At 37.7% G+C, this 27,839-nt stretch overlaps 1 protein-coding gene and 1 pseudogene across 1 annotated transcript in view; one reads left to right on the forward strand and one right to left on the reverse strand.

Moving 5' to 3' along the window:
• Nucleotides 1–27,839, reverse strand: part of DIPK1A (divergent protein kinase domain 1A) — a 110,711-nt gene that overhangs the window by 70,498 nt on the left and 12,374 nt on the right. The gene's annotated exons all lie outside the window — the stretch shown is intronic.
• LOC115521415 lies at nt 13,820–18,393 on the forward strand (annotated as a pseudogene).

The following is a 27,839-nucleotide window of genomic DNA, read 5'->3' on the forward strand; positions in this document are numbered from 1 at the left end:
CTTACAAATGAAACTTACTCTGACTATACAATCCAGCAGTAATGCTCCTTTGTATTTACCCAAATTAACTGAAAACCTTTATATTATGTTTATAGCAGCTTTACTCATAGCTGCCAAAATTTGGAAACAACCAAGACTTCCTTCACTTCATGAGCAGATAAACAAAATATTATTCAGCTTTAAAAAGAAAAGAGCTATCAAGCCATGAAGGGCCATGGAGGGACCTTGAATGTGTATCATTAAGTAATCAGTAAAAATCTGATTAATTTCACCTGTATGATATTCTGGGAAAAGGCTAAACTATGGAGACAGTAAAAAGAACACTGGTTACCACAGGTTAGGGGTGGGAGGAATGAATGGATGGAGCACAGAGGATTTTCAAGGCAGTGATACTATTCTATATGATATTGTAATGGTGGATACATATCACTATACATTTGTCCAGCCCCATACAATGCAAAACACCAAGAAAGAACTCTACTCTAACATGAACTACAGACTTTGGGTGATAATGAAGTATCAGTGTAGGTTCATCGATTTAACAAATCCCCTATTCTGGTGGGGAGCATTATTAGTAGCAGGGGAGGCTGTGTGTGTGTGGTGTATATAGGAACGTTACTTTCCAATCAATTTTGCTATGGATCTAAAACTGCTATAAAATAAAGTATATTTTTTTAAAAAAATAGCCAAACATACATCTCAAGAAGTTAGAAATAAGAACAGAAAAACAACAACAACAAAAACAAGTTCATAGAAGGAAAGGAAGAATATAGAAACTAATAGAGAATAATCTAAAGATTAACAAAATTAAACTTTGTTCCTTAAAAAAAAAGAAAAAGTTCTGGGGCGCCTGGCAGGCTCAGTCACTAGAGCATGTGACTCTTGGTCTCGGGGTTGTGAATTCAAGCTCCACATTGGGAGTAGAGATGACTTAAAAAGATTTTTTTTTAATGTTTATTTATTTATTTTGATAGAGAGAGAGAGACAGAGCATGCACATGCACAAGCGGAGGAGGGACAGGGAGAGGGAGAGAGAGAATCCCAAGTGGGTTCCATGCTCATAGCAGAGTGCAAGGCAAGGTTCAACCTCATGAACTGTGAGACCATGACCTAAACCAAAATCAAGAGTTGGACACTTAACTGACTGAGCCACCCATGTGCCCCTGCCAAAAGTTTTTTAATTTAAAATAAAAGTTTCAAGAAGAACTAGAAAGTGTGAGTTGTTTCTACACCTAGAAACTGAGGAAGGAAAAAGTATTAAGAAAGCAGGCCTGGTCAACAGTACCCAATGGCATAAAAAAGTAAATAATTATAATGGAAAACTGCCTGATGACTCTGGCAATAGGGAGATCACAGATTACCCTAGCCAAGAACAGTTTAAGTAGAATGGAATGAAGTAGAACTAGTTTCTAAATGGAAAAAAAAAAAATCCTGGAGATGTTAACATTAATGCTGATATTATACATTTGCAAGATGTTTCTTTTTTTTTTTAACCTTTGCACAGTGTCTCCCACATAGATGCTCAAAAAAGTATTTGCTGAATTAATTCATTTGGAAGAGAAAGTATTACATGTAAAGGGCTTTAAATGCTTGACAGTATTGAGAACTGAATTAAGAAAGCTTGAGATTTCTAAACAGAGATAGAGCCTACTAAAGCTGATGCTTAAAGATTGATCTGGATTTGGGTTTACTAGCATGAGAGGGAATACGGAGGGCAGGGAGCCTACTTAGGACGTTGTTGCAGCAATGCAGGACAGCGGAAATGCAGTAAGATGAACAGTGAAATCTGAGAGACATTATAAAAGTGAAATTATTAGGATTTGTTAATAAGTGGATATGGAAGTTAGGAGAAAAGGGTGTTAAAGGTCTCTGAAAGACTGGGGCATCTGAGTGGCTCAGTTGGTATAAGTGTCCAACTTCAGCTCAGGTCATGATCTTGTGGTTCGTGAGTTCCAGCCCCATATCAGGCTCTGTGATGACAGCTCGGGGCCTGGAGCCTATGTTAGATTCTGTGTCTTCCTCTCTCTCTGCCCCTCCTCTGCTCACATTCTCTCTCTCTCTCTCTCTCTCTCTCTCTCTCTCTCAAAAATAAATATTTTTAAAAAAATTTTAAATAGGTATCTGAAAGATTGAAAAAGTTCATAAAATGAAGAATGAAGATCATTGGTGTCATACAATGACATGTTAACTACAGACGGTTCTCGATGTCGATTGTTCAACTTTACAATGGTGTGAAAGCGACATACATTCAGTAGAAACTGCAATCCGAATTGCGACTGTTGAGCTTTTCCCAGGCTAGCAATACCCCAGGCTACTAGTCTCTCTTGTGATGCTGGGCAGTGGTAGCCCCAGCTCCCAATTAGCCACCCAAATATGAGGTTAAACAACTGATACTGACATCTATTCTGTACCCATAAAACCAGTGTTTTTCACTTTCAGTACAGTATTCAATAAATTGCGTGAGTTGTTCAACACTGTATTATTAAATAGACTTTGTGTCAGATGATTTTGCCCAACCGCAGGCTAATGTAAGTGTTCTGAGCACGTTTAAGGTAAGCCAGGGTAAGCTATGAGGTTAGGTATATTAAATGCACTGTTGACTTACTACGGGTTGACCAGGATGTAATCCTGTTGTTAAGTCAAGTAAGATCTATAAATGCAACTTCAACTAGATTTATTCCTTTAGCCTAAGAAATTGATATTTAATTTTTAGCATTTAAATTTCAGTCACAAACTTTCTCAAACAAATTTTAAATCCAGTTGTTAACTGGGATCTTTATAAATGAATAAAAATCAGTGAAAAATTTATTCAAATTCAAACACTTTTATCTTTATTTCCATAAGGCAAGATAATGGGATACATTGAAATATCCATGGAAAAAGCCACAAATAAAAGTTTTTTTAAAAAAAACAATTTAAATTTAAAGCAATTTAAAAAATTAGCATGAGAAAGTTAAATGACAAATTTCCAAGACATTTAATACTATATATATATATATATATATATATATATATATATATCAGAAGTTTTCAGTATATGTAAACACATCACTATACAGTTCAAATTCATCTCCAGAGTCAGCATACATGGTGGAAGGTTTCTCACCTTCCTCATTTCATTTCATTTTGGCTCACCTCCACCCTCAAAACATCTTGAAACATAGATAGTATGGAAACAAATGAACATAAGCTGTCTCTGAGAGTATTTATAATGAAATAGCTCAGCACTCTTTTTCTTTTTCACTAAACCATGCACTGCACCGCAAAATTAAAACAGACATCTCTAGGGATACAGATTTGCCAAGAGTGTTTCTGGCAAAAATAAAATTTGGCTCTTCTCCAGACTTCTATACATGGACAACAGTGGCTGCTCTACAGATGGAGATTGATTGCTGGCTGGCTGGTCTGTGGTTACTTAGTAGTGTCAAGATAAAGAATATTATGCACAGATCATTTTCATGTCCAAAGACTTCTGACAATAAACCTGCTCTGCCTAACTTCTCACATTCTGCAATAATGAAAGTTATTTCAGAGAGTTACAAATCTAGCCCTCATTTCTTACTGTACAGACAAGCAAACAGAAGACCAGGGAAGGTAAGTCATTTACCCAAAATCGCACAGCTAGATGGTGACATTACAAAATCCAGGTCTTGAGACTCCCAGTTCAATAATTTTCAACCTTTCTGTTAGGCCATACCACCTTTCTCTCTCTCTCTCTCTCTCTTTCTTTCTTTCATTTTTTTTAAATGTTTATTTATTTTTGAGAGAGAGACACAGACTGAGAACAGGGGAGGGGCAAAGGGAGAGGGAGACACAGAATCAGAAGTAGGCTCCAGGCTCTAAGCTGTCAGTGCAGAGCCTAATGCGGGTCTCGAACTCATGAACCATAAGATCATGACCTGAGCTGAAGTTGAACGCTTAACCAACTGAGCCACCCAGGTGTCCTGGCCATACTACCTTTCTAAATAATATTCAAAATACCATGTTTCTTGTATTTTAAATTCTTTTTATTTAATTTCAAACACTTGAATGTCATAGACTCTTTCTCAATCAATATTTTGCTACAAATGACAATATGCTTTTATTTTGTGATCCTGTACATAACAGTTTTTAAAAGGACTGTGTATTTTAAGTTCCAGGGTCACCAAAGTAAAATGAGGTTAGAACTGGATTATAAACTATTAAAACACATCTAAGAAATTCTGTATCTTTAACCTTTGAAAGATTCCTTAAGACTAGGAATTAACTCTTAGCTCTGCTACTGACTAGGTGTGTGATCTGAGCCTTGTTTCCCCCTTAGCTATAAAACAAGCATGTTGGATCAGCATTGTTATATTTAGGAATTAATTTATTCCATTATTTAAAATACAATTCCAGGTAACCTGAGGATAAGATCCTAATCCTTATTATCTTATAACATTCAAATAACAGAGCAAAGAAATAAACACATCAATCTATTCTTGATTAACAAGTTAAAACACAGAAAATATCTCTACTATAAAAAAGCAGTAGATTTGGCTCTGCATAGAGTCAGAGAGAAGGACACTATCCTGAGAAAAGTATAGTACACAGTTGAATTTATGGTAATTTAGATCACATCTTTCTGCACTCATTTAACCAAGTAGATAGTTTTGAAAATCCAAGTCTAGTCTTTCTGAAAAGGGAACAAAGAAGAACATAAAAGAAGCTCAGGGCAGCTGTTTAGTCTATCCCTGCCAGAACCCCATAGCAAGTACCATGTACCCATATCAGATATGAAGAACCCTGATCTTTATTGAATGCTGTTCTATACGTTTAACATTATGGATGATTTATGTTTAAGCATTTTAACAGACAAGTCTTTTAGACCTCTTTTTTTTTTTTCAATCTACCATTAGTAGAAACAACTTTTACCTCCATTTTTCCACTTGAGACGATTGTTAGTTCATACAGACTACAGAAGTTCATTACATGCAATTCACTGCTAGCTACCCTAGGGGAGACCAAAAAGTACAAACATAGTCCCTGCAACCACCAGCTTCCAGGAGTTTACAATTGAGTAGGATCATGCAAAATTTCATAGCCTCTGACTTACACTTTTTTTTTAAATTTATTTATTTTGAGAGAGAATGAGGATGCAGCAAAGGGGCAGAGGGAGGAGGAGAGAATCCCAAGCAGGTTCCACGCTGTTATCTCGAGCCCGACATGGGGCTTGAACCGTAAGAACCAAAATCAAGAGTCAGAAACTTAACCAACTAAGACACCCAGGTGCCCCTGAGTTACACTTTTAAAATTAAATTCTGACCACTTTTTATGTCCACTTTAATTGCATTTATGTCCTATGTCTATTTACTAACAGACATCAAACACAAAGTTCATTTATAAGGTGCCAGAAAAAGGGATTAAGGCATCATGAAGAGCTAATCCAATTGATGGTTGTAAAAAGAAGACAAGAGGAAAATGTGAGATTATCAAACTCTATGAGCTGAAACCCCTCCAAGGTCCAGCTCATTCGTCAGACCTAAAATATTTTTGTTTTGATTAAACACTGAAGCTTTATATCCCTTCGAGAGAATAAATCATATCTTGGGACTGTCTGTATCTCTGGTTCAATTTGCGTAGAGCAATCTTGTAAAAATGGCTGGATCAGAGCAATAAGACTACTGAGTTACAAGTTTTATCAAATTAGTTACCAGGCTAAATTAACTGATCTGAATTTTCGGGCTTTCCCCTCTATTTAACGGAACAATGTATCTGCCTTGAAAACCTTGCAAGGCTAGTTACCAAAATGAAATAGTGTAAATGAAAGTACTCTATAAACTGTTCTATAAATGTAAGGCAATATTATTACTGAGTTTCTTTTTTCAAACCTTTCATATAAAATCCAAAGCTATGAAAAGCCCACAGCTAACATCATCCTCAATGGGGAAAAACTGAGAGCTTTTTCCCTGAGATCAGGAACACGACAGGGATGCCCACTCTTACCGCTGTTGTTTAACATAGTGCTGGAAGTTCTAGCATCAGCAATCAGACAACAAAAGGAAATCAAAGGCATCAAAATTGGCAAAGATGAAGTCAAGCTTTCGCTTTCTGCAGATGACATGATATTATACATGGAAAATCTGATAGACTCCACCAAAAGTCTGCTAGAACTGATACATGAATTCAGCAAAGTTGCAGGATACAAAATCAATGTACAGAAATCAGTTGCATTCTTATACACTAACAATGAAGCAACAGAAAGACAAATAAAGAAACTGATCCCATTCACAATTGCACCAAGAAGCATAAAATACCTAGGAATAAATCTAACCAAAGATGTAAAAGATCTGTATGCTGAAAACTATAGAAAGCTTATGAAGGTAATTGAAGAAGATATAAAGAAATGGAAAGACATTCCCTGCTCATGGATTGGAAGAATAAATATTGTCAAAATGTCAATACTACCCAAAGCTATCTACACATTCAATGCAATCCCAATCAAAATTGCACCAGCATTCTTCTCGAAACTAGAACAAGCAATCCTAAAATTCATATGGAACCACAAAAGGCCCCGAATAGCCAAAGTAATTTTGAAGAAGAAGACCAAAGCAGGAGGCATCACAATCCCAGACTTTAGCCTCTACTACAAAGCTGTCATCATCAAGACAGCATGGTATTGGCACAAAAACAGACACATAGACCAATGGAATAGAATAGAAACCCCAGAACTAGACCCACAAACGTATGGCCAACTCATCTTTGACAAAGCAGGAAAGAACATCCAATGGAAAAAAGACAGTCTCTTTAACAAATGGTGCTGGGAGAACTGGACAGCAACATGCAGAAGGTTGAAACTAGACCACTTTCTCACACCATTCACAAAAATAAACTCAAAATGGATAAAGGACCTGAATGTGAGACAGGAAACCATCAAAACCTTAGAGGAGAAAGCAGGAAAAGACCTCTCTGACCTCAGCCGTAGCAATCTCTTACTCGACACATCCCCAAAGGCAAGGGAATTAAAAGCAAAAGTGAATTACTGGGACCTTATGAAGATAAAAAGCTTCTGCACAGCAAAGGAAACAACCAACAAAACTAAAAGGCAACCAACGGAATGGGAAAAGATATTTGCAAATGACATATCGGACAAAGGGCTAGTATCCAAAATCTATAAAGAGCTCACCAAACTCCACACCCGAAAAACAAATAACCCAGTGAAGAAATGGGCAGAAAACATGAATAGACACTTCTCTAAAGAAGACATCCGGATGGCCAACAGGCACATGAAAAGATGTTCAGCGTCACTCCTTATCAGGGAAATACAAATCAAAACCACACTCAGGTATCACCTCACGCCAGTCAGAGTGGCCAAAATGAACAAATCAGGAGACTATAGATGCTGGAGAGGATGTGGAGAAACGGGAACCCTCTTGCACTGTTGGTGGGAATGCAAATTGGTGCAGCCGCTCTGGAAAGCAGTGTGGAGGTTCCTCAGAAAATTAAAAATAGACCTACCCTATGACCCAGCAATAGCACTGCTAGGAATTTATCCAAGGGATACAGGAGTACTGATGCATAGGGGCACTTGTACCCCAATGTTCATAGCAGCACTCTCAACAATAGCCAAATTATGGAAAGAGCCTAAATGTCCATCAACTGATGAATGGATAAAGAAATTGTGGTTTATATACACAATGGAATACTACGTGGCAATGAGAAAAAATGAAATATGGCCTTTTGTAGCAACGTGGATGGAACTGGAGAGTGTGATGCTAAGTGAAATAAGCCATACAGAGAAAGACAGATACCATATGGTTTCACTCTTATGTGGATCCTGAGAAACTTAACAGGAACCCATGGGGGAGGGGAAGGAAAAAAAAAAAAAGAGAGGTTAGAGTGGGAGAGAGCCAAAGCATAAGAGACTGTTAAAAACTGAGAACAAACTGAGGGTTAATGGGGGGTGGGAGGGAGGGGAGGGTGGGTGATGGGTATTGAGGAGGGCACCTTTTGGGATGAGCACTGGGTGTTGTATGGAAACCAATTTGACAATAAATTTCATATATTAAAAAAAATAATAATAAAAAATAAAAAATAAAAAATAAAATAAAATCCAAAGCTAGCTATTATCAGGTCAACATCTCACTCCAATCACTTCAACTTCCTTATAGCACATTAACTGGTGACATGAATAATTTGCAAGTATTACTTCACAATTATGGCATATTATACCTCTGTCTAACTCTACCAGACATGACTTTCAGCCTGTGAGAATCTCAGTAAAAATCTATACCTGCTTTATTGTGCTAAAGACTAAACACCAAATCAGGAAAGAAAAATAGGTCTTAAAATGCTCCTTTAGTCTCGTTTTAGGCTAGGGTTGGAACTCATTCTAACAGTGAATGACCCAACCATCACCAAAATATTCATGCTGCTTTTTGAAAAATCTCAGCAAAGGTCATCTGACTATCTAGTTGGGGGCAAAATGTCCTAACCTTTCATTACACCATTTACAAAGATCGATTCCTGATGGACTACAACTCTAAATGTGAAAGATAAGACAATAAAGCTCAGAGAAAAACATAAAATATCTTTGTGACTTCAGAGTATTTGAAGTGTTTGTATCCTCTTATATAGGACATAAAAAACTCTAACCACAAAAGAAAAAACTGATAAATTTTATTACAATAAGAATTTATGTTCATCAAGAGACACCATTAATAGAGCAAATGACAACCCACAAAAGAAGAAGATATAGCAATAATATACCTGAAAAATGACTCATAAAGATTTTACATAGAGAATTTTTGTGAATCAGTAAGAAAAATATAGACCACACAACAGAGATGTGAACAAAGACCTGAACATGTGTGACTTTACAAGAGGCTATCCAAATGGCAAATAAATGTGAAAAGATATCCAACTTTACTAGTCATCAGGGAAATACAAATTATATGATTCTACACACATCAGAACATCTAAAGTGAAGAAGATGTACAATACCAAGTATTGATGAAGATATGCACACAGCAATGTATGGAACACACAATCTTTTGGAAAACTGATTACTTGTTAAAACTGAATGTAGGCATATCTATGACCTAGCAATTCTAATTCAAAAGAAATGCTTACATATGTTCACCAAAAGACAGGTAACTAAAATGTCCACAGCTTCCAGATTTGTAATAGCTAAAAACTGGAAGCAAACCAAACATCAATGAACAATGCAATGGATAAATAAATAAGCTGGAGTATGCTCACACATAGAATACTACACAGCAATAAGAGTGAATATATAAAATTACCTGTGACAATATAGATGAATCTCACAAATATAATGTCAAGCAAAAGAAGTCAGTTTTTGTATATTTAAAAATAAAGCAAAACAGTAACAGGCAAAACTAATCTTTTCCATTAGAAGTCAGAATAGTGTGGGGCGCCTCGGTGGCTCAGTCAATTTAAGTGGCCAACTTTGGCTCGGGTCATGATCTCATGGTTCACAAGTTGAGCGCTGCGTCTGGCTCTGTGCTGACAGCTCAGAGCCTGGAGCTGCTTCGGATTCTGTGTCTCCCTCTCTCTCTGCCCCTCCCCCACTCCCCCCAGTCTGTCTCTGTCTCTCTAAAAAATAAACACTGAAAAAAAATTTAAAAAAACATTTTTTTTAACGTTTATTTATTTTTGAGACAGAGAGAGACAGAGCATGAACGGGGGAGGGTCAGAGAGAGAGAGGGAGACACAGAATCTGAAGCAGGCTCCAGGCTCTGAGCTGTCAGCACAGAGCCCGACGTGGGGCTCGAACTCACGAACCGTGAGATCATGACCTGAGCCGAAGTTGGACGCTTAACCGACTAAGCCACCCAGACGCCCCTGAAAAAAATTTTTAATAAAAAAAAGGGATGCCTGGGTGGCTCAGTCAGTTAAGTGTCTGACTTCAGCTCAGGTCATGATCTCACAGTTCATGAGTTCGAGCTCCACGTCAGGCTCTGTGCTGACAGCTCAGAGCCTGGAGCCTGCTTCAGGTTCTGTGTCTCCCTCTTTCTGCCCCTCCTCCACTTGTTCTCTCCCTCTCTCTCTATAAAAAATAAATAAACATTAGAAGTCAGGATAGTGGTTACCATTGCAGGGGGTGGAGGTGACAGAAAGAGAACATACAGGAGGTTTTTAGAGTGCTGGCAAGGTTCTATATCTTGATCAAATATGCACTTCTCCTTATGTATTTATACTTCAATAAAAAGTAATGAAGCAGTACTTTTTCTTGCTATTTTGCATTGAGGTTCTGACTTTTCACATTAAAAATCTGCTGCTCTTGAATAAATGCCAAAATACACTGTAAGGAACAGCCAAACTGATCTTAAGCTAATAGCAGATTAACTTTTAGCAAACTCAGAGCTTCACAGAATTAGAGATCTAGTATTAACAGTCTAGGTTAGGGAATTTGCCCTTTTCTGATATGAAAAAATTAAAAAGATGATAGAAAACAATGATTTTCTGGGGAGTCTGGGGGGCTCAGTCGATTAAGTGTCTGACTCTTGATTTCAGCTGAAGTCATGATTCGTGTATACACGGTTCGTGTAATAGAGCTCCATGTTCTGCACTGATAGGGAGGAGCCTGCTTAGGATTCTCTCTCTCCCTCTCTCTCTGCCCCTCCCCTGTGTGCACTATTGCTCACTCTCTCAAAATAAATAAATAAACATTAAAAGAAAGAAAAAAATGATTTTCTTAACGCTCTCCTTATTGTTGTTCTTATTATGAGCTAAACAAAGAGCAAAGTGCATTGCATACATTATTTCATCTCATTCTCCTAACTCCATGAAATAACTGTATCATCTTCACAATTGTACAGTTAAGGAAAATTAGGCTGAGTATGCTGTCCAAAGGGAAATATCACAAACATGGTAGAGCCAGGACCTGGATCCTGGCGTGTCTGACTCTCAAGCTAATGCTCTTAACCACTGTTTTATCCCTGCCTTGTTGTCATATTGGGGGCTTTACAGCATGGGGTGATGATAATCTTCTTTGTCTTTTGTCTAATCACTTTAGAAGGCTATATATGAGCAGACCATCCTCCCACACCCCACCACCCCCCTTCCCCATTTTTTAAATAAAGATTCATAGAGGAACTGGACTGTTAAGGAGTAAAAGCTGGGTGTTAAGATAGAAAGCCCATGCCACCAGAAGATGTACAATAAAAAGGTTTGACAGCTTTTTAAAAAGTTTTTAATTCCTAAGTTAACATGTAAGGTTATATTAGTTTCAGGTGTACAATATAGTGATTCAACATTTCCATACATCACCCAATGCTCATCACAAGTGCACTCCTCAATCTCCATCACCTATTTAACCCATCCCCCTTCCAACCTCCCCTCTGGTAGTCATCAGTTTATTCTCTATGGTTAAGAGTCTCTTTCTTGGTTTGTTTCTCTTTCTCTCTTTTGTTCCTTTGCTTGTTTGTTTCTTAAATTCCATATATGAGTGAAATCATAGGGGATTTGTCTTTAACTTATTTCGCTTAGCATTATACTAACTCCATCCATGTCATTGCACATGGCAAGATTTTATTCTTTTTATGGCTGAGTAATATTCTATTGTATATAGGTACCACATCTTCTTTATCCATTCATCAGTTGATGGGCATTTGGGCTCTTTCCATAATTTGGCTATTGTTGACAATGCTGCTATAAATATCAGATGCATGTATCCCTTTGAATTAGTGTTTTTTTATTTTTTGGGTAAATGCTCAGTAGTGCAATTGCTGGATCATAGGGTAGCTCTACTTTTAATTTTTAACTGTTTTCTACAGTGGCTGTGCCAGTTTGTATTTCCACCAACAGTGCAAAAGTGTTCCTTTTTCTCCACATCTTTACCAATACCTGTTGTTTCTTGTGTTTCTTATTTTGACCATTCTAACAGGTGTGGGGTGATACCTTATTGTAGTTTTGATTTGCATTTCTCTGGTAAGTGATAATGAGCATCTCTGCATGTGTCTGTTGGCCATCTCTTTATCCTCTTTATAGAAATGTCTTCTTTGTAGAAATGTCTGTTCGTGTCTTCTGCCCATTTTTTAAATTGAATTATTTATTCTTTTGGTGTTGAGTTGTACACATTCTTTATATATTTTGGATACTAACCTTTTATCAGGTATGTCATTTGCAAATATGTTCTCCCATTCATAATTTGCCTTTTAGCTTTGTCGATTGTTTCCTGCTCCATACAGAAGCTTTGTATTTTGATGTAGTCCCAATAGTTCAAATTTGTTTTTGTCTTCCTTCCTCAGGGGGCCAATCTAGAAAAAGTTGCTATGGCCAACATCAGAGAAATTACTGCCTGTGCCTTCTTCTAGGATTTTTATGGCTTTAGCTCTCACATTTAGGTCTTTCATCCATTTTGAACTTATTTTTGTGTATAGGTTTAAAAAAAGTGGTCCAACATGCACCCCCATGTTTATAGCAGCACTATCAACAATAGCCAAAGTATGGAAAGAGCCCAAATGTCCATCGACGATGAATGCATAAAGATGTGGTATATACATACAATGGAGTATTACTCGGCAATCAAAAAGAATGAAATATTGCCATTTGCAACTACGTGGATGGAACTGGAGGGTATTATGCTAAGTGAAATTAGTCAAAGAAAGACAAATGTCATATGACTTCACTCATATGAAGACTTTAAGAGACAAAACAGATGAACATAAGGGAAGGGAAACAAAAATAATATAAAAACAGGCAGGGGGACAAAACAGAAGAGACTCATAAATATGGAGAACAAACTGAGGGTTACTGGAGGGGTTGTGGGAGGGGGAATAGGCTAAATGGTTAAGGGGCACTAAGGAATCTACTCCTGAAATCACTGTTGCACTATATGCTAACTAATTTGGATGCAAATTTTAAAAAATAAAAAATAAAACAAGTTAAAAAAAAAGGGATCCAGTTTCATTCTTTTGCATGTTGCTGTCCAGTTTTCCCAGCACCATTTGCTGAAGAGACACTTTTTCCCACTGGCTATTCTCCCCTGTTGTGTCGAATATTAATTGACCTTATCATTGTGGGTTTATTTCTGGGTTTTCTATTCTGCTTCATTGATATACATGTCTATTTTTGTACCAGTACCAGAGAATGTTATTATTTTCAAAAGTTATGCTGACAAGTATTGATTATTTAATATGAATGCTAGTAAAGCTTTAATAAAGTTTAGGTTGGCAGAAGAAACACAATTGACTAGGCTATTGATCTTTTACTTAGCTTCTGATCTTTAATCAGATACTTATCTCTGTTCAGAAAAGTATTACTTAGCAGATGCCTTCCCAAGTTGCAGATATGGTACCTAAGAGGAAATAAGCACTTTCACTCATTCTTCTTTGGAAAACCCTAAACTTAAAAAGTAACTGTCAGTTTGCGTCAAAGGTCCATTTCAGGGTTAAAAATCACACCTTGACCTGAGGGTAGTTCCATCATCTTTCATTTATAATGAATTTCAAAGTTTACTTTCAAACCAGTCAACAGGAAGCTAATTTAAAACTTAAATGCCATTCTTTATAATAGAAGTAAAAGCATACTTGCTAGTATTATAGAACTTTATACTTAAGGAGTATGTTAGAGTTTTTCACACGGAGTCATAATCTTTTTTTTTTTATGTTTATTTATATTTGAGAGAGAGAGACAGAGATAGAACATGAACAGGGGAGGGGCAGAGAGAGAGGGAGACACAGAATCCAAAGCAGCCTCCAGGCTCTGAGCTGTCAGGACAGAGCCCAACGCAGGGCTTGAACTCAAGGACCGTGAGATCATGACCTGAGCTAAAGTCAGCCACCCAACTGACTGAGCTACCCAGGCACCCCTACACGGAGTCATAATCCTAAATCATGAACCAGGGCAACTCCCACTTTAACCTCTCCCAACACCTAGAGATGAAGCAGCCTCCTAATGATGCTATGATCCTCACCACTTCTCTATGGAGGTAACTTGACATGCGAATCTAAGCTATACCCACCCCCTTAGATGAAGGGCATCCCTTCATGTCCCTAGACATACACTTACTACTTGCCTCTTGAAAGTGTTTATAGATACAGGAAGACAAAAATCACATGCAGCTCTCCTTAGTAAATACAGATAGTATTGATTTATATCTACATCATGTATATTTTGTCTAGGCTCTTTCCTCAAGTAAAAATGTAAATTGTTTTCTTATTCAAAGTTCTACAAAAATATTAAGGGAATCTTTTCACATTAGGTAACATAAGTATGCCATTTTTTAAAATTGAAAGTCAAAAACAAAATTTGTGTGACTTTGTAGCTTGTTAAAGCATTTGTTTATTATCACACAAAACAATGACATTTTCTATATTCAGTATGACATGACAGCATTTTAAAATAACTGGTATATGAATGCTGAGAAATCTTTATATGATAGATATATTAACATCTCTCAATAAGAAAAAAATACATTGATTTCTCCAAGACAGTCATAAACATATGCCACAAGAAATGGTTTGAAAGGAGAAACTGACAATGTCACTGGTCTGATTTCAAAAAGTTCTTGAAATAGGCAAGTGCACAACATAAATGGCCATAATGTGTTTTAATTTTTTTTTTCAACGTTTATTTATTTTTGGGACAGAGAGAGACAGAGCATGAACGGGTGAGGGGCAGAGAGAGAGGGAGACACAGAATCGGAAACAGGCTCCAGGCTCTGAACCATCAGCCCAGAGCCTGACGCGGGGCTCGAGCTCACGGACCGCGAGATCGTGACCTGGCTGAAGTCGGACGCTTAACCGACTGCGCCACCCAGGCGCCCCCATAATGTGTTTTAAAAAGTCATTCATAAGTTTATAATTTGGGGATATCATAACATTTTATGAGGAAGCTAAAGCATTCCTCTTTTATTACTGAAAATACCGTTATAAGAGAGGCAAGAAAAAACTCTCTTATCAACGATCATTATCATCTCACCGGTAAATGAAGAAAGTAAGGCCAGGAAAAAGGAGCTTGATACAAGGCAAATCACATGCCTGAAATCTCATGATAAAGCATATTACTCATCTTAATATCACATAACATTAGAATTCTTTCTACTTTTCTTTAAGTTCAAAACCACTTAAATAAAAATGCTTGCTATAAAAGCATTTATAACCCAAAACTATCATTTCATATGGTTAATTTCTATCATCTTTGGGGAGGGAAATCTACATAACATAATGACTTTTAAATTTATTTGGTAGATCTAGCTATGGGCCACTTTTATATTGATCTGACTTAATGGGATCTATTTTAGGTTAACTAATCCTCAGAGATACAAATTCCTTAATAAAGCAGTCAGAAGTATTTTTAAATATTAACCAAAACATTCATAAATCATGTCAAGTAATGCATTAGCAAGACCAAAATACCTCACTTTCTGCTTCTATTTGCAGCTTTCGAAGCATACCTCTCTGCTTTCCCACCTTCCCAAACGCCCTCTTGTACTACTCCATGATACCCCTTTCCTTCATATTCCACTCTTCTATCAACTAGAAAAATGATCACATGTAATTTACATATATCAAATGACTGAAGTTAATTTACACTATAACACTGGCTAATCCCAAAGTACTGGTATAACCCCCTACTTAAGACTGGGACATCACCAAGCATAAAGATTTTCTTTTTCGGGGATAGAAAAAGGAAGTCTGAAATCATGCATTATCTAAAGGTAAACCTTATGTAGACCTACTAGGGTAATTGCTGGGGGTGGAGAGGAATATCCCTTGTTACTCTGCCCTCCCTAACATAGACTGCTAAAAACCCAACCATCCTCTGCCTCCCTTTCCTTTTCTTTGCTTGCCTGTTTAGAACACAGCAGCTGAACACACTTATACTGACTTAAAACATAGGCATTAAAGGCCAATGACAGCATCTAAACACAGTACCACACTTCTTCCTCCCAGGTTAACATTCAGCGACCTCTGGCAATGAAGAATTTGATTTCTTTTAAAATACACTTTTGTGGGGTGCCTGAGTGGCTTGGTGATTAAACGTCCAACTGTTGATCTCAGCTCAGGTCTTGATTTTGGTGTTGTGAGTTCAAGTCCTGTGCTGGGCTCTGTGCTGGGTGTGGCCCCACTTAAAGTAACAAAATAATAAATAGATAGATAGATTAATTTAAAAAGTACACTTTCAGAATGTAGCCCCTTCATCAATGGGGGTAATGTGTCATTGAAATCTCACTTTTTTATTTGCAGGCCCCCAAGAAAATTTTGAAAGCTATACATCCCTTGGCACATCCTTAAATTGATACTTAAAGTCTTTCACCGTAAGTTTAAGTAGTTGCAAGGAAGTAACTTCTAACATATTGTAAATATTGAATTTTTAAAAGTTTATTTATATATTTTTGAGGTGGGGTAGACAGAGAGGGAGAGAGAATCCCAAGCAGGTTCTGGGCTATCAGCACAGAGCCCAACACAGGGCTGAACTCAGAAACCGTGAAATAATGACTTGAGCCAAAGTCAAGAGTTGTACACTTAACAAACTGAGCCACCCAAATGCCCCTCACACAAATTATTTCTAACGTATTTTATGTTTGAAAGTTTTTTACTGGACAGTGTTATATTTTTCCTCAACAAAAATCTGCCTATGAATTAAAAATAAACTTCTCTTTATTTTCTGTAATAAAAGACTTCAACTCAAAATGGATAAAGGACCTAAATGTGAGACAGGAAACCATCAAAACCTTAGAGGAGAAAGCAGGAAAAGATCTCTCTGACCTCAGCCGTAGCAATCTCTTACTCGACACATCCCCAAAGGCAAGGGAATTAAAAGCAAAAGTGAATTACTGGGACCTTATGAAGATAAAAAGCTTCTGCACAGCAAAGGAAACAACCAACAAAACTAAAAGGCAACCAACGGAATGGGAAAAGATATTTGCAAATGACATATCGGACAAAGGGCTAGTATCTAAAATCTATAAAGAGCTCACCAAACTCCACACCCGAAAAACAAATAACCCAGTGAAGAAATGGGCAGAAAACATGAATAGACACTTCTCTAAAGAAGACATCCAGATGGCCAACAGGCACATGAAAAGATGTTCAGCGTCACTCCTTATCAGGGAAATACAAATCAAAACCACACTCAGGTATCACCTCACGCCAGTCAGAGTGGCCAAAATGAACAAATCAGGAGACTATAGATGCTGGAGAGGATGTGGAGAAACGGGAACCCTCTTGCACTGTTGGTGGGAATGCAAATTGGTGCAGCCGCTCTGGAAAGCAGTGTGGAGGTTCCTCAGAAAATTAAAAATAGACCTACCCTATGACCCAGCAATAGCACTGCTAGGAATTTATCCAAGGGATACAGGAGTACTGATGCATAGGGGCACTTGTACCCCAATGTTCATAGCAGCACTCTCAACAATAGCCAAATTATGGAAAGAGCCTAAATGTCCATCAACTGATGAATGGATAAAGAAATTGTGGTATATATACACAATGGAGTACTATGTGGCAATGAGAAAAAATGAAATATGGCCCTTTGTAGCAACGTGGATGGAACTGGAGAGTGTAATGCTAAGTGAAATAAGCCATACAGAGAAAGACAGATACCATATGGTCTCACTCTTATGTGGATCCTGAGAAACTTAACAGGAACCCATGGGGGAGGGGAAGGAAAAAAAAAAAAAAAAAGAGGTTAGAGTGGGAGAGAGCCAAAGCATAAGAGACTGTTAAAAACTGAGAACAAACTGAGGGTTGATGGGGGGTGGGAGGGAGGGGAGGGTGGGTGATGGGTATTGAGGAGGGCACCTTTTGGGATGAGCACTGGGTGTTGTATGGAAACCAATTTGTCAATAAATTTCATAAAAAAAAAATCCAAAAAAAAAAAAAAAAAAAAAAAAAAAGAAAGGAAACAACTGATCCAAGACCATATGAAGCAGAAAATGCAGTTGAGTCATAGAGAACTTCAGTAGAAACTGCTCTTCGAGTTTATGTGAAAGAACATTATCCAAATGGGGTCTGCACTGTATATGGTAAAAAACAACAACAACAACAACAACAAAACTAGATGGATAGCAAATCATTATTGCATGAATAGAAAGCCATCAGTTCCAAGCAAAAAGTTTTGGAATGGTCATTGGAGGTCAGATTGGAAATTTACCATCACTCCTTCAACCACTCAAGTGGTTGGCATCTTGAAAACTCAGGTTCATTATTATGAAGATGGTAATGTCCAGTTAGTGAGTCATAAATATATACAAGATTCCCTAACGGTGTCTAATGAAGCGCAAATAGCAAAAGAATTAATAAAAACTGTAGAAGCTGCAGAAAATGAATACCAGACTGCCATCAGTGAGAATTATCAGACAGTACTTTCAAACTTTACATAGTCAGTTGCCAGTTACATGCACTGAGATTGACTGGAACAAGACCTTAGCTACAGGATTGGCAAAAAGATGCAGAACGCATAAGATGAACATTGCATGACTGGATCACTTTAGTGTCTTTGAGTTTTAAAAAAATCATTGTAGGGGTGCCTGGGTGGCTCAGACGGTTGGGCATCTGTCTCCAGTTCAGGTCATGATCTCACAGTTCGAGAGTTTGAGCCCCGCATCAGGCTCTGTGCTGACAGCTCGGAGCCTGGAGCCTGCTTCAATCCCGGTGTCTCCTTCTCTCTCTGCCCCTCCCCAAATTGTGCTCTGTCTCTCTATGTCTCTCAAAAAATAAATAAATGTAAAAAAAAAATTTTTTTTTAAATCATTGCAAAAGTATTCAGAACTGTCAAGCTACCCGATCAAATAGGCTTCTGCCATTTAAAATCACTGTAATTAGTTTGGTTAGAGCACAGAGCTTACCTAATCAACCATTATTTTTCATTTCTTTTGTTCAAAGAGGATTGAAAATCAGTTTAGTTTAAGTGTTTTTTACTTTCTGTTATATTTCTTACAATTATGAGATGCTTCCTCTAGATTCATGTTAAAGGTTTTTGAAGTGTTTCAAAAATATTTTACTTATCATAACCCTAAAATTGTTGTCTTTTGGTTTACGAAGTGAATAACTTTTGATATTTGCCCAGTTCTTTTTAATGAGGTCAACATGGACATTCTAGTTTAATGTGGTTGATGGATTTAACCATATAGACTGCTAAAGAAATTATCTACCTTTTCCCCTTTACTTTCTCCATTTATGTAAGATTGAGATTAGAGGGAAAGCATTTTCTTTTTTTTTTTTCTTGAGGGAAAGCATTTTCTACATCAATTATGTTTGGACCTTTCAAGAAGGTCATTTAGCTAGCTTAGTGTTTAACTAAACTTTTTTATTTTTTTTTAAGTTTATTTATTTATTTTGAGAGAGAGAGAGAATGCATGTGCACAAACTGTGGGGGGCAGAAAGAAAAGGAAACGGAGAATCCCAAGCAGGCTTCCTGTTGTCAGCACAGAGCCCTACAGTCGCAGAGCTTGATCCCACATACCTTGAGATCACGACCTAAGCCAATATCAAGAGTCAGACACTTAACCAACTGAGCCATCCAGGTGCCCGTAAGTAAACTTTTTAAAAACGAGGCCAATGTCTAATGATTTTTTGAGATTCTGAAATTAAATGAGAATACTTACTTCAGGGGGGCCTGGGTGGCTCAGTCCGTTAAGCGTTGGACTTTTGGTTTTGGCTCAGGTCGTGATCTCACGGTTCATGTGTTTGAGACCCGCATCAGGCTCTGTGCTGACAGCATGAGGCCTGCTTGGGATTCTCTCTCTCCCTTTCTCTTCATCCCTCCCCTGCTCTCTCTTTCAAGATAAATAAATAAAATTTAAAAAATTTTTAAAAAGAGAATACTTACTTCAGAAATGCATTTAATGCTTTTTTTCTTGTGGCAGTTACACAAATTAGCTTGAATTCCATATGTCCCTGAGTTATTTTTACCATAAAGCCATAAATGTATTATAACAAGGGAAATCATAATATATATAATCCTGAACTCATAAAAAAATAAATGAATAAGAGGCACCTGGGTAGCTCAGTTGGTTGAGCGTCTGGCTTAGGCTCAGGTCATGATCTTGTGGTCAGCGGGGTTTGAGCCCTGCGTCAGGCTCTGTGTGTCAAGCTTGGAGCCTGGAGCCTGCTTCAGATTCTGTGTCTCCCTCTCTCCCTCTCAAAAAGAAACATTAAGAAAATTTTTAAAAATAAATGAATAAAATAAAAAATAAAAAAAGATATGGGTGAGATTTTTCTTCTTCAGTTCATTCACGTTTCCATGTAGTGACTATTATTTTATTGCCAGGATAAAATAGGGCTCAGCACCAATTCGATCCCTACTTTAGTTTTCATAATGTTAAATGGTGAGGAACCTGCTTCACATAAATGAGGGAGGGGAATGGACGTCTTGTTAGAGCAATTATTTCTCAATGCTTCAAACTTTTTTGAACAATGTAAAATAAATATAACAGTAACCTACTATCAAAAATATACTTAATAGTCTATTAGTTAATTAGCAAACCAATTAGGCTTTCTCTCAGTTTTGTGAGAACAAAAAAATTGGAAATTATTTGAATTGCAAAAGGAACTATTATCCATCGTTACTTGAGACAGTGTTACTTAATCATCCACTATCTTCGCACAGATACCAGTATTCTCCATTGCCCTTTGGTGTCCTGGTGTTTTTACATCCGGGGACCTTTGTGAGATATGAACTAGAGCAATATGCCTTTCTTTTGTAATCATGTGAGAAGGGCAACAGTGAAAGAGAAGTGGGAGAACAGACCCCACACCTCCATCAGAAGCACATTCCTCGGGAAGAATAATGTTAGGAAAAGTATGTGGGGAATGTAAAGACCTACAAATGGCTCCCTTAAACCAGGCCCCTTGAAAAGCGTACCCATTTAAAGATAAAAGTGAAGGGCTCCTGGGTGGCTCAGTCGGTTGAGCGTCAGACTTCAGCTTAGGTCATGATCTCCTGGTCCGTGAGTTCGAGCCCCACGTCAAGCTTTGTGCTGACAGCTCAGAGCCTGGAGGCTGCTTCGGATTCTGTGTCTCCCTCTCTCTCTGTTCCTCCCCCACTCACACTCTGTCTCTCTCTCAAAAATAAATAAACATTAAAAAAAATTTTTTTTAAAAGATAAAAGTGAATGTGCATCTGCAGCCCACAGTACCAGCACCAGCACAGGGACTCCATGGAAGTGAGCAGTACATGATTTTTGATGAGAGAAAACTGCAAGAGCAAAATGATAAGCACCAAAAATAGCAACACGATATATCAAAGGAAGAACCCCACCTAAAAGCTAAGAATCAGACTGAAGCAAATTAAGTTGTTGCTTAAAGCACAATAATTAAAGCCTTTAAATTTACCAAACCATTCTGCTATTACAGAATAAAAAGGCTTGTTTATCCCTTCTTCTCTGTCCTAGGGGAATAAATTATCTCATGAGTCTTTTATTTCACCAGAGTGCTATTTAAAAGCTGATGAAATGTTTAAGCAATTGATTACATTAATAAAAAAGTCTTTACAGGACAGAGGTACGATCAAAACCAAAGGGTAGGTAACACTGATTAAGAGGAAAGGATATGCTCTCTGACAGTAATGCCAAGGTCACAGTTTTTGCCTGCCTGTCTCCTGCTTTTTAGTTAGATCTCAGATTATTATCCCTTCCACAAGAAGGTTCTCCAACCAGCTGGCCAAATAGATGTCCTGATACTCATTATCACATAACCTATTTTAATTATTGCATTGTGCACATAGCTGCCCAATGTTTTTGTTGCTTATTTTTTAAAATGCATTTATTATTTATTCATCAGTGCCAAAACAACTCCAAAAACCCCCAAAAGCAACATGTGAATTCTATGAGAGCAGAGATCTATCATGTCACTGCTGCAAGTTCAGTGCTTACCTGGTACCAAACACATAATAACCTTGTTGATGATAGTCTATAGAAATCAGGCACAATGGGAATGCAAGCTGGTGCAGCTACTCTGGAAAACAGTATGGAGGTTCCTCAAAAAACTAAAAATAGAACTACCCTACGACCCAGCAATTGCACTACTAGGCATTTATCCATGGGATACAGGTGTGTCGTTTCGAAGGGACACATGCACCCCCATGTTTACAGCAGCACTATCAACAATAGCCAAAGTATGGAAAGAGCCCAAATGTCCATCGATGGGTGAATGGATAAAGAAGATGTGGTGTGTATGTATATATACACACACACACACACACACACACACACATACATACACAATGGAGTATTACTCAGCAATCAAAAAGAATGAAATCTTACCATTTGCAACTATGTGGATGAATTGGAGGGTATTATGCTAAGTGAAATCAGTCAGTCAAAGAAAGACAAAAATCATATGACTCATACGAGGACTTTAATAGACAAAACAGATGAACATAAGGGAAGGGAAACAAAAATAACATAAAAACAGGCAGGGGGACAAAACAGAAGAGACTCATAAATATGGAGAACAAACTGAGGGTTACTGGAGGGGTTGTGGGAGGGAGGATGACCTAAATGGGTAAGGGGCACTAAGGAATCTACTCCGGAAATCATTGTTGCACTATATGCTAACTAATTTGGATGTAAAATTTAAAAAACAAAAAGTAAAATTGAAAAAAGAAAAAGAAATCAGACGCAAAATTGATGATAATTCTAAGACTCTAATCTTTGAGTAGTTTTTTCTTTTTTACTAAAGTAAACTGTTGATATTATACAAGATTTTCTGAAAAATTGTGTCATTACATCTTTATTCCTCTGAAGTTATTTACCCTAATTCTCTTGTCTTTATTGAAATAATTTATAAATTATGTAATGCTTAAATAAACATTGCAGCCATTAAGACAAACAGGTTAGGTAAATATTCATAAGACAGATAGTTTAAAATTCACATCGGGGAGTGGGGTGGGAGGGAGGGGAAAGTGTGTGATGGGCATTGAGGAGGGCACCTGTTGGGATGAGCAATGGGTGTTGTATGGAAACCAATTTGACAATAAATTTCAAAAAATAAATAAATGAAAATTTAAAAAAGGAAAATAAAATAAATAAAAATAAAATTCACATCAGGATTTTCAGTTCAAGATGGTAGATTAAGGATGTGTGTTTACTACTTACAGCTTACAAAACCACACTCAAATAAGGGAGAACAAAAGGAAAGAAAAGTTAAGGGGTTCACCAGTGGATGAAAGATACAACAAAATTTCTAGAATTCAAAAAGCAGATGGAATTGTGTTGATGGATGAGACAGCCAGAGAAAGCCACAGCCCACAAGGCAACCTAAGAAGAGCTGGAAGCCAAAATGCTTGTTGGAATGCTAGGAGGAATCTAGAGAGCCAATCTTCCCTGGAACACCTGATGGCTCTGGGCTCTAGGCCAGCAGGTACAAGGGAGGAGAGAAGGGAGAAGTGGGGCTAAAGACAGTGGGAATAATTGAAGGTCTGTACTTGGAACTGTGCTGGTTGGCATCCGAATCTACTTCCCCCACCCCCACACAGATCACAGGCATCCTGGCATTAATCCTCAGTTGAAAAGCCAGATAATTGAAAGAACAAATGACCTGGGGAAAGTAAAGGCATCTAGGGGGAGTGTGCCCACAGTAGAGCACTCCTCCAGCACAAGGTCAGGGTCTGAGCACAGGCCTAGAGCAAGCAGGCCAGTCAAGGCATCTTGCCCTACACTGAGGGCTCAGTCAGCCATCCACACAGTTGATAGGTCTAGGGGGAAAAGAGACCAACTTTTAAAATGGCATAGAAGGGGTGCCTGGGTCGCTCAGTTGGTTGAGCATCCGACTTTGGCTCAGGTCATGATCTCACAGTTTGTGGGTTTGAGACCCACATCAGGCTCCGTACTGACAGCCTGGAGCTCAGAGCCTGGAGCCTGCTTTGGATTCTGTGTCTCCTTCTCTCTCTGCCCCTTCCCTGCTCATGCTTTGTCTCTCTCTGTCTCTCAAAAATAAATGTTAAAAAAAATTTTTTTAAATAAAAAAATGGAAAATAAAATGGCACAGAAAATAGGGGCGCCTGGGTGGCTCAGTTGGTTCAGCCTCTGACTTCAGTTCAGGTCATGATCTCGCAGTTTGTGAGTTCAAGTCCTGAGTTGGGCTCTGTGCTGACAGCTCAGAGCCTGGAGCCTGAAGCCTGCTTCAGATTCTGTATCTCCATCTCGCTCTCTGCCCCTCCCCCACTTGTGCTCTGTCTCTGTCTCTCTCTCTCTCTCTCAAAAATAAACATTAAAAAAAATAATAAAATGGCATAGAAAATCCATATCAGTTCCTCAGTCCTTCTTTCTTAAAATATGAATAGACAACCAAGGATTACCAGGTACATGGGGAAATCCAGCAGCATGAGAAAGAACTGAGAAAAACACATAAAGAATAGGAAACCACAAAAAAGGAACAAATAACTTGGAAGAACTCTTTTGAATTTAGTTTAAAATTCTTAGAATTTTTTTTAATTTTTTTACTGTTTATTTATTTTTGAGAGAGAGAGAGAGCAAGGAAGGGGCAGAGAGAGGGAGACAGAGAATCTGAAGCAGGCTCCGCCCTGACAGGCTGACAGCAGCAAGCCCGATGTGGGGTTTGAACTCATGAACCACGAGTTCACAACCTGAACTGAAGTCAGACGCTCGACTGAGCCACCCAGGCACCCCTAAAATTCTTAGTATTTAAAGAGTGATTAGAAAATGAAAGCAAATCAACAGATGATCTAGAAAGCAAAATTGAGAAACACAGAATGAGAGTATATGGATAAAAATATGGAAATAATAGAGAAACTATAAGAGACATAAACAGTCAATCTAAGAGGTACAACATTTGACTAATAAGAGTCCCAAAAAGAGGGAACAGAAAAAAGAGAGGGGAAAACTATTTAACAAATAATAGAATTCCCCCAGAGCTGAAGAAAGACCCAAGTCTTAAGACTGGAAGGGCTCAGTAAGTACTCAATACAACTAACTGATAAAAGACCTACATCTATACATTTCTTCATGGAATTTCAAAACAAGTATAAAAAAGAGACCCTGAACAAGGAACAAAGGTCACCCAGAAAGGATCGATAAACAAACTGGCTTCTTGTCAGCAACAGAGGATGTTAGAAAACAATGGAACCACGTCTTCACATTTTCTAAAGGAAATTATTTTCAGCCTGAATTCTACACCCAGCCCAACTATGAACAAGTTCTAAGATACAATATATACAGTTTTAGACATGACTCAGAAAGTTTATTTCCCACATATCCTTTCTAAAGAACTTATTTCAGGATACACTCCAGTAAAATGATGGCAAAATCAGGACAGTAAAAGTGGATCCTGTGGAAGACAGGATCCTGAGAAAAGTGATTCCAACCCAGGAGAAGAGTGGAGGGAGATCCTTGTAACACAGCTGTCTGGCAACCTAGAAAAGCAGTTGGTTACAAAGGGGGATGCCGCAGAATATAAAACATAACTGAATGTATATAGGAAGTGAGGCTATGACAAAGGCATATTATTATAAAAAAAAAATTAGAAGAAGAAAGGCAACTAGAAACTTCCTGGAAAAAAAAAAAGAGGCACAAAGAAGCTACATTTCAAATATGAAGCAAGCTTACATTTACCCCAGTTGATAAGGAATTAACGGAGTACGAGAAAAGAGGATCTGGTTGTTATTGATCATAGAATCTTGAGAGTCCACAGTTCATTACTCTGGGCTTTGAGAGAAGAAAATGTAATCCTAGCACGCAAATTGGCTCTACACTAAATATTTATAGAGTCATATTTTACAGAATACTAAAAATAGAGATGCTCTTCATCTTAGGCCAGAACTAACTTTGATACATTTGGTGTCAAGACAAATTTCAGGATCCTAAAAGAAATCCTGGTCAAAAGTGTTTCACTCTTATTTTCTGTGTACATGGCACGAGATGATAAGCAATTCCTATTTGCAGTACTCTCCCTAAAGGTGACAGTTGTTCATTACTCAAATGGTCCAGCCCTCCAGAACTAGCTCAGTTCACTTGGATTTGCGGGCAGATGTCAGAAGAAATGTCTGCTCCCCACAGCTGAGCAGACAGTCATCCAGAAAAATAAGGTATATTGACTATTCAGGGAAGAAACTGTGCCCCATAGTAATCACAAATCATAACTCTGTTACTTTAATACAGATCTCAAAGGATAGGCTTTTGAATTATTCTTTAATAGGAATATTAAAAAGCAAGCAAGGAGCACCTAACTGGCTCAGTTGGTTAAGCATTCAACTCTTGAATTTGGCTCAGGTCATGATCTCATGGTTCATGTCTGTCAGCACAGAGCCTGCTTGGGATTCTCTCTCTTCCTCTCCCTCTGCCCCTCCCCTGCTTGCATGCTCTCTCTCTTTCTCTCCCTCCCTCTCTCTCTCTCTGTCAAAATAAATAAATAAACTTTAAAAAAAAGCAAACAAGTATTATTTCTAAGCAAAAAGAAAGTTTTTATTTATAGGGAATGAGCAAACATCACATGTTCTCTTCCCCACTGGCAGAAATATGGTTTAGCTTTTGGAAAAGGGCAAATCCTTGCAGTAATTTGCTTAATAACAAGAAGGATTTGTCCTTGTCTGTTAATCCTACTGCTTTCCTGACAAGGAGAAAGTAACTTCATGCTGCAGTCAGTGGGTCTCAGGTTCATAAGGGAGATTTTCCTTTATAGGAATAATTAGCAGGTCATAACAGTATGATACTATTTATAGTTTTCATCTTTTAGATTCAACTTATATGGAGCTTTGGTTGTCCTTGGTAATAGGACAAAATATAAAAGTTATCAACTTTGACAATATGAAAGTGTCGCTGACAGAAAGTGAGAAAAACAGATGGAAAAAGAAACACATGTTCTAATGCCCCTTTTTGAAAATGGGGGAGTCAACAAAGATTGTCAAAAGTGGACGAAATGAGAATCACTGTCAGTGTCTAAAGTTACTAAGTTAAGTGCAGAGGAAGTAAAATTATAATACGACTGCTGTATCAAGCACTGGAAGAGAGAATGGGAGGACTACAGTATAAGAGGGCTGAACACTCATTTTTTAAAGTGGAAAGTCAATAGATATTATCTGAAATTGATTAAAAAAACATAAAATTCTGTTATTTGGAGGAAATAATCTTTTTGATTGTACAACTCTCAGGAAAATGTCTCAAAGCACAAATCTCTAACATTTGTATATTTACTTATAAATATTCTATATAAACTTATGACTATATTAATCTATTACATACCTGTTATGACTTACACAAAAATAGATGTTAAAAGTATATCAGAGGGGTTCCCAGGTGGCTCAGTCGGTTGAGCGTCCGACTTCGGCTCAGGTCACGATCTCACAGTTCGTGAGTTCGAGCCCCGTGTCGGGCTCTGTGCTGACAGCTCAGAGCCTGGAGACTGCTTCAGATTCTGTGTCTCCCTCTCTCTCTGCCCCATCCCTACTCATGCTCTGTCTCTCTCTGTCTTAAAAATAAATAACACATTAAAAAAATTTTTTTTACAAAAGTATATCAGAATAATTTTGAATAGATTTTTTTATCGGGAGGGAATACTTACTGTAGTAATAAACCAGAAACAGAAAATAATTAGCTATTCTGACAAAAATAAATATTTTAAGATATAAAAAAGTATATGAGAATAAAGCACCTCCTAGGATGTATACAGTTCCTTTCAAACACAGAGCTCTAGAAGTTAGAGGTATAGTTACCAGGAAATCCAAAAAGATAAGTGGTTCAAAGAGGCTACCTTTCAGGAGTAAAGCTGGGGATAAGGAGAAGTAGAAGGGGAGAACGATAATTTGCATCATAAGCTCACCTATATTATTTTACTTATTATATACATGTTTTCTTTTGTACAAAAAATTAATCTAATCAGTCCCATAAACTATCTCTGCTAGTGTTTATGCTGATTCATTCAACAAATATTTACTGAGCATCTAGTCTTGGCT

Source organism: Lynx canadensis, chromosome C1, assembly GCF_007474595.2.
Source record: "Lynx canadensis isolate LIC74 chromosome C1, mLynCan4.pri.v2, whole genome shotgun sequence".
In the NCBI taxonomy this organism is placed as follows: Eukaryota; Metazoa; Chordata; class Mammalia; order Carnivora; family Felidae; genus Lynx; species Lynx canadensis.